General features: G+C 39.3%; 1 long non-coding RNA gene across 1 annotated transcript; it reads right to left on the reverse strand.

The window, feature by feature from the left end:
* Nucleotides 1-772: 772 nt before the first annotated feature.
* LOC116561521 lies at nucleotides 773-10019 on the reverse strand. Its single transcript, XR_004273469.1, has 3 exons — nucleotides 7912-10019; nucleotides 5457-5587; nucleotides 773-870 (listed from the first exon to the last, which is right to left on the reverse strand). It is a non-coding gene; the product is annotated as an uncharacterized LOC116561521 (long non-coding RNA).
* Between the last annotated feature and the right edge of the window lie 2289 nt (nucleotides 10020-12308).

Genomic DNA, 12308 nt, shown 5'->3' on the forward strand with positions numbered 1-12308 from the left:
GGAGGTTGGATCATGCCATTGCACTCCAGCCTGGGCAACAAAAGCAAAACTCCATCTCAAAAAAAAAAAAATCAGATCTCATGAGAACTCACTCACTATCATGAGAAAATCATGAGGGAAACCGCCCCCATGTTCCAATCACCTCCCTCCCTTGACATGTGGAAATTACATGTGAGATGGGATTTGGGTGGGGACACAGAGCCAAACTGTATCATTCCGCCCCTGGCCCCTCCAAAATCTCATGTCTTTTCACATTTCAAAATGAATCATGCTTTCCCAACTGTCCCTGAAAGTCTTAATTCATTCTAGCATCAGCCCAAAGTCCACAGTCCAAAATTTCATTTGACACAAGGCAAGTCCCTTTTGCCAATGAGCCTGTAAAATCAAAAGCAAGTTAGTTACTTCCAAAATGCAATGAAAGTACAGGCATTAGATAAATGCTCCCACTCTAAATGGGAGAAATTGGCCAAAACAAAGGGATTGAAGGTCCCATGCAAGTCTGAAACCCAGCAGTCATTAAATCTTAAAGCTCCAAAATGATCCCCTTGACTCCATGTCTCACATCTGAGGCATGTTGAAGCAAGGAGTGGCTCTCACAGCCTTGGGCAACTCCTTCATGGGCTGGCATTGAGTGCTTGAAGCTTTTTCAGACACATGGTGCAAGCTATTGCAAGATCTACAATTCTGGGGTCTGGAGGATGGTGGCCCTCTTCTCACAGCTCCATTAGGCAGTGCTCCAGTGGAGACTCTGTGTGGGAGCGCCAACCCCACATTTTCCTTCTGCACTGCCCTGGCACAGGTTCTCCATGAGGGCTCCGTCTGTGCAGCAGACTTCTGCCTAAAACTCCAGATGATTCCTGTCAGCAAGCCCTCAAGATGTCAAAGAATTAAAAATATAGATTTAAAAGACATGGTTAATACACACTCTATAATCTCTGTGTCACTAACGAAAATTGTCTGTGGTCATTCCCCCCGCCCGCCAGATATATCACATAGCTTCTCTAGAATTCTGTCCCCTTCCCCAGGAAGTCACAGGGCATAGAAAGAAGGTTCTCTTTGCCTTGGGACCCCTGAGAAGGTGTCCCCTCGTAGTTAGGGAGCACCCAATTCCTCTTTAGAGCACAGGCTTTTCCCTCTAACCCAATCCTGCCTGATGAGCTTGAACCCAGGAGGCGGAGGTTGCAATGAGCCAAGATTGTGCCACCACACTCCAGCCTGGGTGACAGAGTAAGACTGTGTCCTAAAAAATAAATAATGTAACAATAAAAAATAGCAATCACTTAGGGGAGAGTCAGTCACAAGCACTCCCAGCAACGAGGCCTAATTCTAGCTATGCCTGTGATGTAAAAACTGATTCAGAGCCACGTGGGAGAGGAGAGAAAAGAGAAGGTAAGGGACTGTGGACAATAGATTAGAGAAAAACTGAAGCATGAGGAAGCAGATGTACACAGTGTTAGACTTGTGAGCTTCTCTGTTACTCATCCCTGAAACAGGCCTTGAAGATGTTCCTGTCCATCTGTAGCTGGAAGCACCTATATGAGTTCTAGACTCTGTTCCTAGGAAGAAATAAAGATCCTCCCTAGGACCAGTTCTGTAATTCTGGACCTATTTCAGTAATAAAGAATATGACCTAAAGTCATAAAAGATAAGTTAATATGGAAGTGTGTCTTTTTCTTTTCTTCTTCTTCTTTTTTTTTTTTTTTGTTTTGAGGCAGAGTCTTACTCTGCCATCCAGCTTGGAGTGCTGTGCGTGATATCAGCTAACTGCAACCTCTGTCTACTGGGTTCAAGTTATTCTCTTGCCTCAGTCTCCCCAGCAGCTGGGATTATAGGCACTTGTCACCACACCCAGCTAATTTTTTAATTTTTTTTTTTTTGAGACAGAGTCTTGCTTTGTTGCCAGGTGCCAGGCTGGAGTGCAGTGGTGCGATCTCGGCTCACTGAAACCTCCACCTCCCAGGTTCAAGCAATTCTCCTGCTTCAGCCTCCCGTGTAGTTGAGACTACAGGTGCACACCACCACACCCAGATAATTTGTGTATTTTTTAGTAGAGACAGGGTTTCATCATGTTGGCCAAGAAGGTCTTGATCTCTTGACCTCGTGATCTGCCTGCCTTGGCCACCCAAAGTGCTGGGATTACAGGCATGAGCCATTGTTCCTGGCCTAATTTTTGTGTTTTTAATAGAGATGGTTTCTCCAGGTTGGTCTCGAACTCCCAACCTCAAGTTATCCGCCCATCTTGGCCTCCCAAAGTGCTGGGATTACAGGCATGAACCACCATGCCTGGCCTGGAAGTGTGTATTTCATAGATGTGGTAGCTGAAGAAGTGAAGTTTAATATCCTTTAATATTTGAACTAAATAGAAGCTTCTCTTTGGAACCATGGCACACTTGGAGATTTTCTTCATGTTATCATGAACTCTTATGTCACATCTGAGGTCTTCTGGCTTATAGCTCAGATGGAGTGGCATAGATTCTGAGTTGGTAGAAAGGTTATATGAACAATGTAAAGACTAGCCAGAGCGGGTTAAAAATTCTGTGCTGTTCTCTCTAAGCCTGAGTCTTTTAGTTTTGATTAAAAAGATCACAGTGAATGAATTACTTAGATCCCTTCCTAAGGGGCTTGCTGGCTTAGAGACCACACTGATAAAACAAGAAAGATTAACTACATTCCATTTCTGATATGTGCCCCAGACTCTGTTTGGGTGAATGATGAGGCCTAGTTTTGGTTACACAGATGACTGATTAGATTTTTCATGTGGAACAAGAGGAAAAGGCAAGAATACAGTATGTGATGTATCTAATTGTAAATTTTATGCCATATTATCAAAAAATAATGGCATAAATGTGTATGCCTATCTTTAGTTTCTTGGTATGAAAATGAGATAACATATAAGAAACATTAAAAAACCTTATACTAAGGCAAAGTAAAATTTATAATCATTAAATTTTGACTGCCATCAGTACATTTAATATAATTTTAATGTTTTACATCAGGGCTAAGTAGAAAATAAATATTACATTAAGTATTGGTTCCATTTATGCTCAGTAACTTTTCAGCTCTGCTCACTCATTATTTGTAGTGTTTGAAGACCTAAGGAGCTAGAGTATAAACATTTGTCACTTTGGTCTACTCTACCTTCAAGTAACAAAGCCTAGATTATCTGCAAACTTTAATCACCATGGGTATGTCTTTATCTGTGCCTTGCCACTGGCTGATTCTGTCCCTCTAGTCACGGTCCTGGATTTCCACCACACTGGATAACTTATTTCCTAGAGCCTGGCATTCCTCTACCCAGCTACGAGGACAGCAACGTGAGGAGAACCCTCCATGGAAGCAGAGCTGTCCTTTTCATCAGGTTGATCACTTGGCAACTGCATGAGTGCATCACTCATTCGTGAGAAATGGACTTAACCGTTGGAATTGCTTTGCTAAATCTTGAGTTCCCATATTTTACAATCATTCACAAGGCTTGACATAATCACTTTTTGTCCTGAAGGAGTTTCGCCTCCTTTTTTATTAGAACCATATTTTTATTATCCAACTTCAGATATAAAATACTTGTGAAAATTCTACCCTATCATATTCACATCAATTTGCAAATTCCAAATATTTCTGGATATATTCTGAATGCCCCTACTTCCACAATATGAATTCCACACCATTTAAAGGACCCTTTCAGCTAAGTCTCAAGTTGGCTGTTTGTAGTAATGTCAGACTTTCAGAAGAGCCCCCGATAATGTAAGTTGCTGTTCTTTTAATTAACATCATTCTTGCTTCTTATAATGTGAGCTTTCTATCTGTGTTCTAGATAGAAGTTACCAGTTTTTGGTAAAGATTGGAATGAGTCAAAAGGATGGCTTGTTGAGCAAATAATGAAAAAACAAGATAATCAGAAAAATTTGTGTAAATTTTTAGTGTGTTTCCTTCTTCCCCCAAGAATGAATGCAAATATTCATTAAGTAAGGGATGATTGCATTCCACTGTATGGATATGAAACTTACACAATTTTCTGTTATTAGATGTATTTCCAGCTTTAATCTATAAAGACTAACACTATGCTGCATATTCATAATTGGTGTTTCTGTTTTAAAGTTCTTAATTTTTTTAAGCATTAATCAAAATACTTCATTTTAGGAACATAACATTTGTTAAACATAGAATTTTAAGGAAATGTGCCTAGGAAAAAAGAAGAAATGAAAAGCTGTTCATAATCTCACTATTTCTAATGCTTTGGGGTTTTGGCATACCTATTTCTAGAATGCAAAGTATTCCTGTAGGATGAATGAGATCTTGTGATACTCGACAAGCTATAAATTATATATACAAAGTGGATAAAATTCCTCATTAAATAGTAAGTTTCCATTATTTAAATTTCAGCAAATGTTTAAATTATATCTATAAAAGTCATCTCTCTGTATTTCATCTCTATATCTCCCCAAGTCCCTGAAGCCCAGTAAAATTTATATAAGATGTGGTTTATAATGTTTGGAATGACAGCTACCCTGAATACAGGCAGATATTCATTAGAGAACAAAGGCTAGCAATCAAATGATTTTGAGAGTTCTGCAACCGAGTTCTAAAATTTACTGGGCAAAGATGAAGTAATACAACCTCTGCAAACCTGTCCAACCTGGCCAGAGATTTCCCAAATGTCCCTTGGAACTGAGAGCTGCTGCTGTGTTACTGACCAGTCCAGAGGCAGTCACTGGCTCACAGGAACACGAGACAAGGCTGACGTGCCCCTAACTGGGGACTGCTCTTCCGTATGCATCAAGCGATGCTCGCTTTCCTCTTCCCTCCAGCAAAACGTCCAAAAGGGAGATTATGCCTGACTTACCTACTACAGCTTTTTAGAGTAAATAATGAAAAAGCTGAGAAATAACTAACAGATCCTATTTTTTGAATCTTCAAAATAAAGTCTGACAGTTTCACAACAAAGCAAATGAGCCATCTCAGGTTGGGGAGGTGGACTGTGATGCCTGGTCATATTAAAGAAATCTTATTAGCATCTAAAACGTTTTTGGAATAAATAAGCAGGGTTAGCCCTGCATGGCTCAGAACTGACACTGATCTTATTTTACATCTTATGAAGGTTTGAAAATGGAGAGAACATACTAAGATGTCCAGCGCACATGTGACATCAGGCTCCTCTGCACACCAACATGCTAAGCCAACTGGAGGCTACAAGTAGATCTTTGGAAGTAGAAACGAGTCATTTGAAGAGCTTCAGTGTGGGTAAGCATAAGCAGACAAATGTAGGGAATAATGAGCTAAACTGTGCTTATTGGATTATGGGTTCACAATAGAGTATGTCTAGCATCTTACTTTGTGCTGGGCACCCTGCTAGATGCTGTCACCCATTTTTTTTTTAGATAATCCTCAAAGAAAATGCAGCAAAGTCATTTATCCTCATTTTACACATAAGGAATCTGACATTGGAAAGTGTAAGTTACCCAAGGCCAAAGCCCACACAAGAGGGAGAGCCATCCTGGAGCAGAGCCTTCAGAGGCCGCCGAGTTAGAATCCAAGGAGAGGTATGGAAAGTGCTATAGACTTCACTCCATAAACTCTGGCACAGCTTTTACTGTAGCAAACATTGTTAATACATTATTTTAGACATAACTGTGAAGAATGTTAGAAAATAAATACAAGTTATTACCCTAGCCTAATAACACAGTACGTTTATTTATATTTAGAATAATATGTGTGATCTTAACATACAACTGTTCCAAAAAGAGACATGTCAGACTTGGAGACGTTCCAGTGATCAGCAATAAAAACAAATCTGCTCTTAGCGAGTGGTCCCTGATCAACTCAGTGCATCCTGATCATACGCTGCTTGACAACATCATCACAGCAACACAAAGCTCAAGTGTCCTAATGTCATAATTTCCTTGCATATAAATGTTAACTTTGAACTTCCTTTCTGTTTTCTCTTAAACACGAAGTGAATGTCTGCTGGGTGTATTTTTTTTTTTTTTGCCCCCTCATCCCACCTGCTTCTATTTCTAGTTATGTCTTCCTTTTGGGAAACCTCTCCCCCTGCTAAAACCCCATCCCACCTTGTCAGTGTGCAGCAGTTGGCTCAAAGGTAGCCTCGTGGCTCAGGTTGGTCACATCAGCACCATTCACGTTACCTGGTGTAACGTGATTTCCTGTGGCTGCTACCACAAATTACCACAAACTTGGTGGCATAAAGTAACTGAAATTATTCCCTTGCATTTCTGGAGGCCAGGAGTCTGGAATCTGTTTTACGGAGCCAAAATCAAGTTGTCAGAGGGCCATGCTCCCTCCAGAGGCTCTAGGGGGTGAGTCTGTTCCTTGCTAATTCTGCTGGCTGCAGGCATTCCTTTATTTGTGGCCCCGTCACTCCCATCTCTGCCTCAATAGTCACATTGCCTCCTCCCCTTCTGTGTGTAGAGTCTCCCTCTGCCTCTCTCTTATAAAGACACTTGTGATTACACTTGGGGGATATCTGCAATATCCAGACTAAATCTCCCATGTCAAGAATCTTAAAGTAACCACATCTTTGAAGTCTGCTTTTTTTCTCATATGGTGGCATTTGCTTGTTCCAGGATTAGAACTTGGTATCTTTGGGCGACTGTTAATCAATTAACTATACTTAGGCGGAATTAATGAGAGGACATATTGTTTCTTTTACTCTGGATGTGGGCTCTGAGTGTGTGAGTCTGCAGATATAATGCTATTAAGAGGAGAATACCCACCAGCGAATGGGATCGGCAGAGGGAGGAAGTAGATCAGCAAGACAGACAGAAACACAGGTCTGATGACATCATTGTAGGATTCAAGCAGGCTGAAGTGAGGCCAGTGTCTGGACTACAAATAAGCCAGTAAATTTCATTTCTTGCTTAAGACATTTTTTTGTTTTTCTTTATGCCAACAGAAAGCCTAATATAAATTACATCTTCACTATTAGACTAAAACTTCTAGAAAAGTATCTCACATTAGGTCCATTCATAATCTTAGGGGTTTTGGAAATACTTAAACCCAAACCTCTGGAATATTCACATGTGCATTTTATAAACAGTTACTTTGAGTCGAAGGTAGAGTCAAGTTCTTCCTGAGAATTCTTGTGAGGTGTATTTTTCTTTTTTCCATTGTCCAAAGATGTTTCTTATCCCAGCCTTTCACATTGTTTTTCTTTAGCATTACCTGACTCCCACTCCATTTCTTTTTCTTTCTCACCTCAAAGGTCTCCTAATTGAAATGTGCTGAAGCAATTGAAATGTGGTACCTCGGCGAATTACTGTCAGACCACTGTGGCCTCTGGACCAGCTAGAAGCTTGTCACGGAAGGAGACAATGTATGTTGGTGGAAATTTAGAAAAAGAATCTCATAAGAAATTTTACTTTGGTAAAGCTGTTTCTATGAAAAGAAAATTTTAAAAAGAGATAAGCTGTGAAATGTGGAATGCATCTATTGACAGCTAAATTTTTCACATAAAATATTCTGAGCATATAAAGCAAAATATACCTTGCAGATACAGAGATTTGGAGTAATGCTAAACAACATGGGTTTCAAGATTTAATTTCAAGAAAGGCAGATTTACACACTTTTCTTATGGAGTTTCTATTAACAAGATGGGGAAGCCTGGGCTGAACAGTTAGACATGTGGCAGGTGTGTGGCCAGGTGAAAACTCCATCGAAGAGGGTGACAACTATTGTTAAAAGATTAAATCCAAATGAACCTGAAAACCTGGATCTGGAACTAAATCTAACAAGACCAACCATAAGTGCCTGTGCACTAGGTTAACATTCAACTTCACAAACACAACATGGGGGAAACTATGGCTTAACAATACTTTAAAAACAAACAAAACCCAACATTTTTGGTTAACTGCTAGATTAATATGAGCCAAAGATGAAAAAACGTTGCCAAATAGTTACCTGGATCTTGATGCTCTGGTAGACCTGAGTCCGAACCTGGAGAAAGATGCCCTCTCTCAGCTACACAACTGCCACTGTGCTTTCAGTGAGAACCAGGTAGACAGATTTGCTCAAAGGACAGTGACCAGATGATCAATGGCAGGAAGCCACACCATCCAAGCAAGTACTAAAAGAACAAGGACACTTGGGAAGAAAAGTTAGAATCCCCACGAGTCATCGGATGTGTTTTCAAAATTTTAAACCATACAGATTCCCAGGGTCCCTCTCTGAAATGTAGATTCGGTAATTAGGGAGGAGATTTTCGTAACTGATCTTTCTACAAATCTTCCCAGATGATTATGATGGCCAAATAGATTTTTTTTAAAAAAAGCCTAGATTATATGAATTCTAGAGTGGCTTCCACCTCTTCTATGCTCTTAAAAATTTTCATTTTCCAAATAACTGTATGCGTGCATGCACATGCGTTGTGTGTGTTTTATATGTATCTCACATTGGGTCTATTCACAATCTTAGGGACTTTTAATATTTTTAATTTAAACTCAATGCTCTGGAATACCCATGTGTGCATTTTATTAATATGAATATTTACTTTGAGTCAAAGGTAAAGTCAAGTTGTTCCTGAGACTTTCCAGGAATATATATGTCTATATTACATATAGCATACATATTTATGTATATATTATGTATAATAGAATTTAAAATATTTTTAAATCCTCCTTAAAATTGTTCTATCCTCAAATAGTATTATGTGCTTACTTTTTGCCAACTACTGAGTTAGATATTACAGGGTAGTGCTGCTGCTTCTCAAACCCTGCTCACACCCCAACCCCCAATCTCATGAAGGTCTTTAGGAAATGCACTGCCAACTCCCAGACTCAGAGACCGTAAACACAGGCCAGGGCCTGGGAATCCGTCATTTCTAAAAAGCTTCAGTGATAAAAGGCTTTCCAAGTTTGAAATTATTCTGATGCAGGGAACAAACTAGGGAGAGAAAATGGGATCAGTTCCTATCCCTACACCAGAAAAGCTTTATTTGTGCCTAAGTACGAGGCATTTCACTTAACAAAGAATTTTGCCCTTTATAAATTGACAAGTTTGATTTCCGGGGCTTCAAGGGAGGAAATGATGCAAGTGGCAGCAATGGCTAGAAAGACTGACCATCAGTGGGTTAATCAGTTACGGTTCCTCCTCACCAGGTGTGGTGGATGTCAACATGTGACACAGGAGGCTTGGGGACCAGATCCGTCATTTGTGCCTCTTAATTGTTTCTCGGGGTTTCATGTGCGTCAGTACCATTACCGCTAATGGGAGTTGTGTGCACTCAGCGAGAGACGAGACCTCTGATAATTGTAGGATTCTGTGTTTGAAAAGTAAAGGCACATTTAATGTTTCACACTTTCGAGAAGTCTTCCTGTCAGCCTTATTAATTTGCTCTTATTTTGGTAATCACTGTTCCGTCGTCTGAATGGTTATTTTAAAATGAGAAAGGAACCTAAATTAGTATTATACATTTTAAGATGTACATTTGCATCCATCATAAACTTTAATTTATACTTTGGTCAAATAATTGTAACAGTTGCTATAAAATCAGTTATTTAATAATAGTTTTTACCACTATATTGAATGCAGCGGGAGACAGGCTTAATAGCCTCGTGTCCACAACAGATTTCCAGCTATTATTCGAACATCCATGCCTTTGAAAACTCCACAGGCCAGCCAAATTCCTACTGATTGCATTATTCGAATCTTGCTAAAGACTAGTTCACCACGTGCACACAGTAGTTTTTTATTGAATACATCTGTTTTTCCAACCTCAATTTGTTTTGCTTTCTCAGATTTATATCGCTATAAAAACGACTGTTATTTTCAATAGAATAATTTTCCATAATCATATATGTGCCCCTTCATGGGACATCTGCAATTCAGTTTTAAAATCAGTTCAATTCAGTGAGTAAATGAAATACACTTAGTATTTGTATTTGTAGTAGTTAAGATTTCAAGGGGGAAAAAGCAAATTTTCGACATATGCCAAGATATTTAAATAAGAAAACTTCAATTGGACTATGTGAGAGAAAATGTAAAATAAAAAATATAAAAATACAACTTGATCTCTCGATTTGGCAGCTTGATTTTTAAAGTTATGTTCCATTTTCTTAAAAGAATGAATACAGCTTCGAGTCACCTAAACTTAAGATAACTTTGATTATCTGAATTTAAGAAACTCTGAAATTATTAAATTCAATTATGTGAAATATTCAAATAGTCTAATTTATTTTTGTATTTTCCATCATACCCAGTGTAGCACTTTGCACATGGAAATACAATGCAACACGTGAGTGGATAAATAGAATGATTTTTTTTCAGGAAACTATTAAATCTTTTTGAACTTGGATCATTGGTTTAGTGGGCATTAATTTTTGACAAGTCAAATGGTTTTCAATCTTTAAAAATTCTTAATACCTAAAAATAGTATGTAGAAATAAATGAAGACCAAGCAAATGAGAACAAGCAAAGGATATTTACACAGAGCTTGTTATAGCAAGGTAGTTGGCCACCATTACTTGTATTTAGCCAAGAGTCAAAGGCATGGAAAAGAGTGGGAAGGTTTTATAGTGGAGAAAAGGTAGGCTCCAGGTGTGCCCTGATTGGAGGCCGCCGGCCAAGGAAATTGGAGGCTGCTAACTGGGAGCAGGGCATCCAATGTGATTAGTTTGGGGCATATATTTGGCTTTCTCTGATTGGTCCTAAGTTGGAAGCAGGGACAAAAATTAGGAAAGCTGTCAGTTATTAATCAAGTTCTGGGCTTTTGGGGCTGAATGCTACAGAGGTTATTTTTTTAATTTCCTGCACTGGTTGCTAGGGAGGGTAGCCTCACTTCTTATAGGTCAGAGTTACAGCAAGCTGCTTTGACGAGCTGGTTGATATAGATAACTGTTTGGCTTCCCCAGCTGGTTGCAGGAGATTGTGCATCAAAGTTCTATTTTTATATATATTCTGGCCACTGTTTGTGTGTAGATTCAGTACCTCAAGTGCTTAGAAATGGGACAAGTTGTAAAATCCAACAAACAAAGAAAAAATTCAAAGCGAGAACCTATAATTTTGCCCCTTGTGCAAAAATATAGTTTGGCAATTTAGGTGACTTTTTAGGAAATTTAGTTTATAGTTGTATTAAAGTGACATGTACACAAAATCTCTAATAATGAATGCAGTATCCACCACCCAAACACATACACATATGCATTTCCTCTTCTGAGAGATGGTCACTTTCAACTTTGTTGGCCATTTACTTTGGTATTGACCTTCACATCTCTATCATGTTTATACTGTTAATTTAGGACTTTGCCATTGACTCCCACCTTGGGAGATGAGAAATCAGCTCTTTTTCTTTCTACCACCCCTCACCACAACCACTTCTCCACTCCCATACTGCTTCTGTCCTCTCAGTAGAGTTATATGACACTTTTGGTCAGAGAAATATTTATTGTTAACATTATTATGACAATCAACGCTGTTCACAGCTGAGATACTACGGTATAAGGTGATAACATTTCCTTTCCTTCCTAACGTTTTAGAGTTAATAATAGACTTGTTTTTGCTGCCTTAGGTTTCTTTTTTTTTTAATGTAAAAGAGTATTTTAATTCTTGTCCTTGGGAACTATAAGGATTATACATGATTTGGAAATGAGACTGTACCAAATGATGGCCAAAGAAGAGTCATCCATTCTACTCCTTCTCTTTTGTCTGGTCACTCAGAAATATAATATTATCAGCTATGATTGTTGTTGCTTGTCGCCTCACATTATTTTTATCCATGTATTCACCATAGTCTGTTTTCCCTTCCACATAAATTCGAGACCCCTTTCTCACATACTGATATGCCACATCTCTGAGGCCTGGCCGGAATACTGATATTCTGTGCCACGTTGTCTTTTGACTGACATTGCCCATTTGGTAAGCTTCACTTTCCCCTGATCACCACATCTCATTTCTTTTCTTTTCTTTTTTTTTTTTTTGAGTCGGAGTTTCGCTCTTGTTACCCAGGCTGGAGTGCAATGGCGTGATCTCGGCTCACCGCAACCTCCGCCTCCTGGGTTCAGGCAATTCTCCTGCCTCAGCCTCCTGAGTAGCTGGGATTACAGGCACGCGCCACCATGCCCAGCTAATTTTTTGTATTTTTAGTAGAGATGGGGTTTCACCATGTTGACCAGGATGGTCTCGATCTCTTGACCTCATGATCCACCCACCTTGGCCTCCCAAAGTGCTGGGATTACAGGCGTGAGCCACCGCGCCCTGCCCTAGTTTCTAATCATCTAATTCCTACCACCAATTCATTCCAAATTCTACCTACAAATATCTATATCTCCTCTCAGTATGTCTAAACATATTAAGTATTGTCA

The sequence above is a fragment of the Sapajus apella genome, unplaced genomic scaffold (assembly GCF_009761245.1).
Source record: "Sapajus apella isolate SASKATOON/1434 unplaced genomic scaffold, GSC_monkey_1.0 scaffold29, whole genome shotgun sequence".
In the NCBI taxonomy this organism is placed as follows: Eukaryota; Metazoa; Chordata; class Mammalia; order Primates; family Cebidae; genus Sapajus; species Sapajus apella.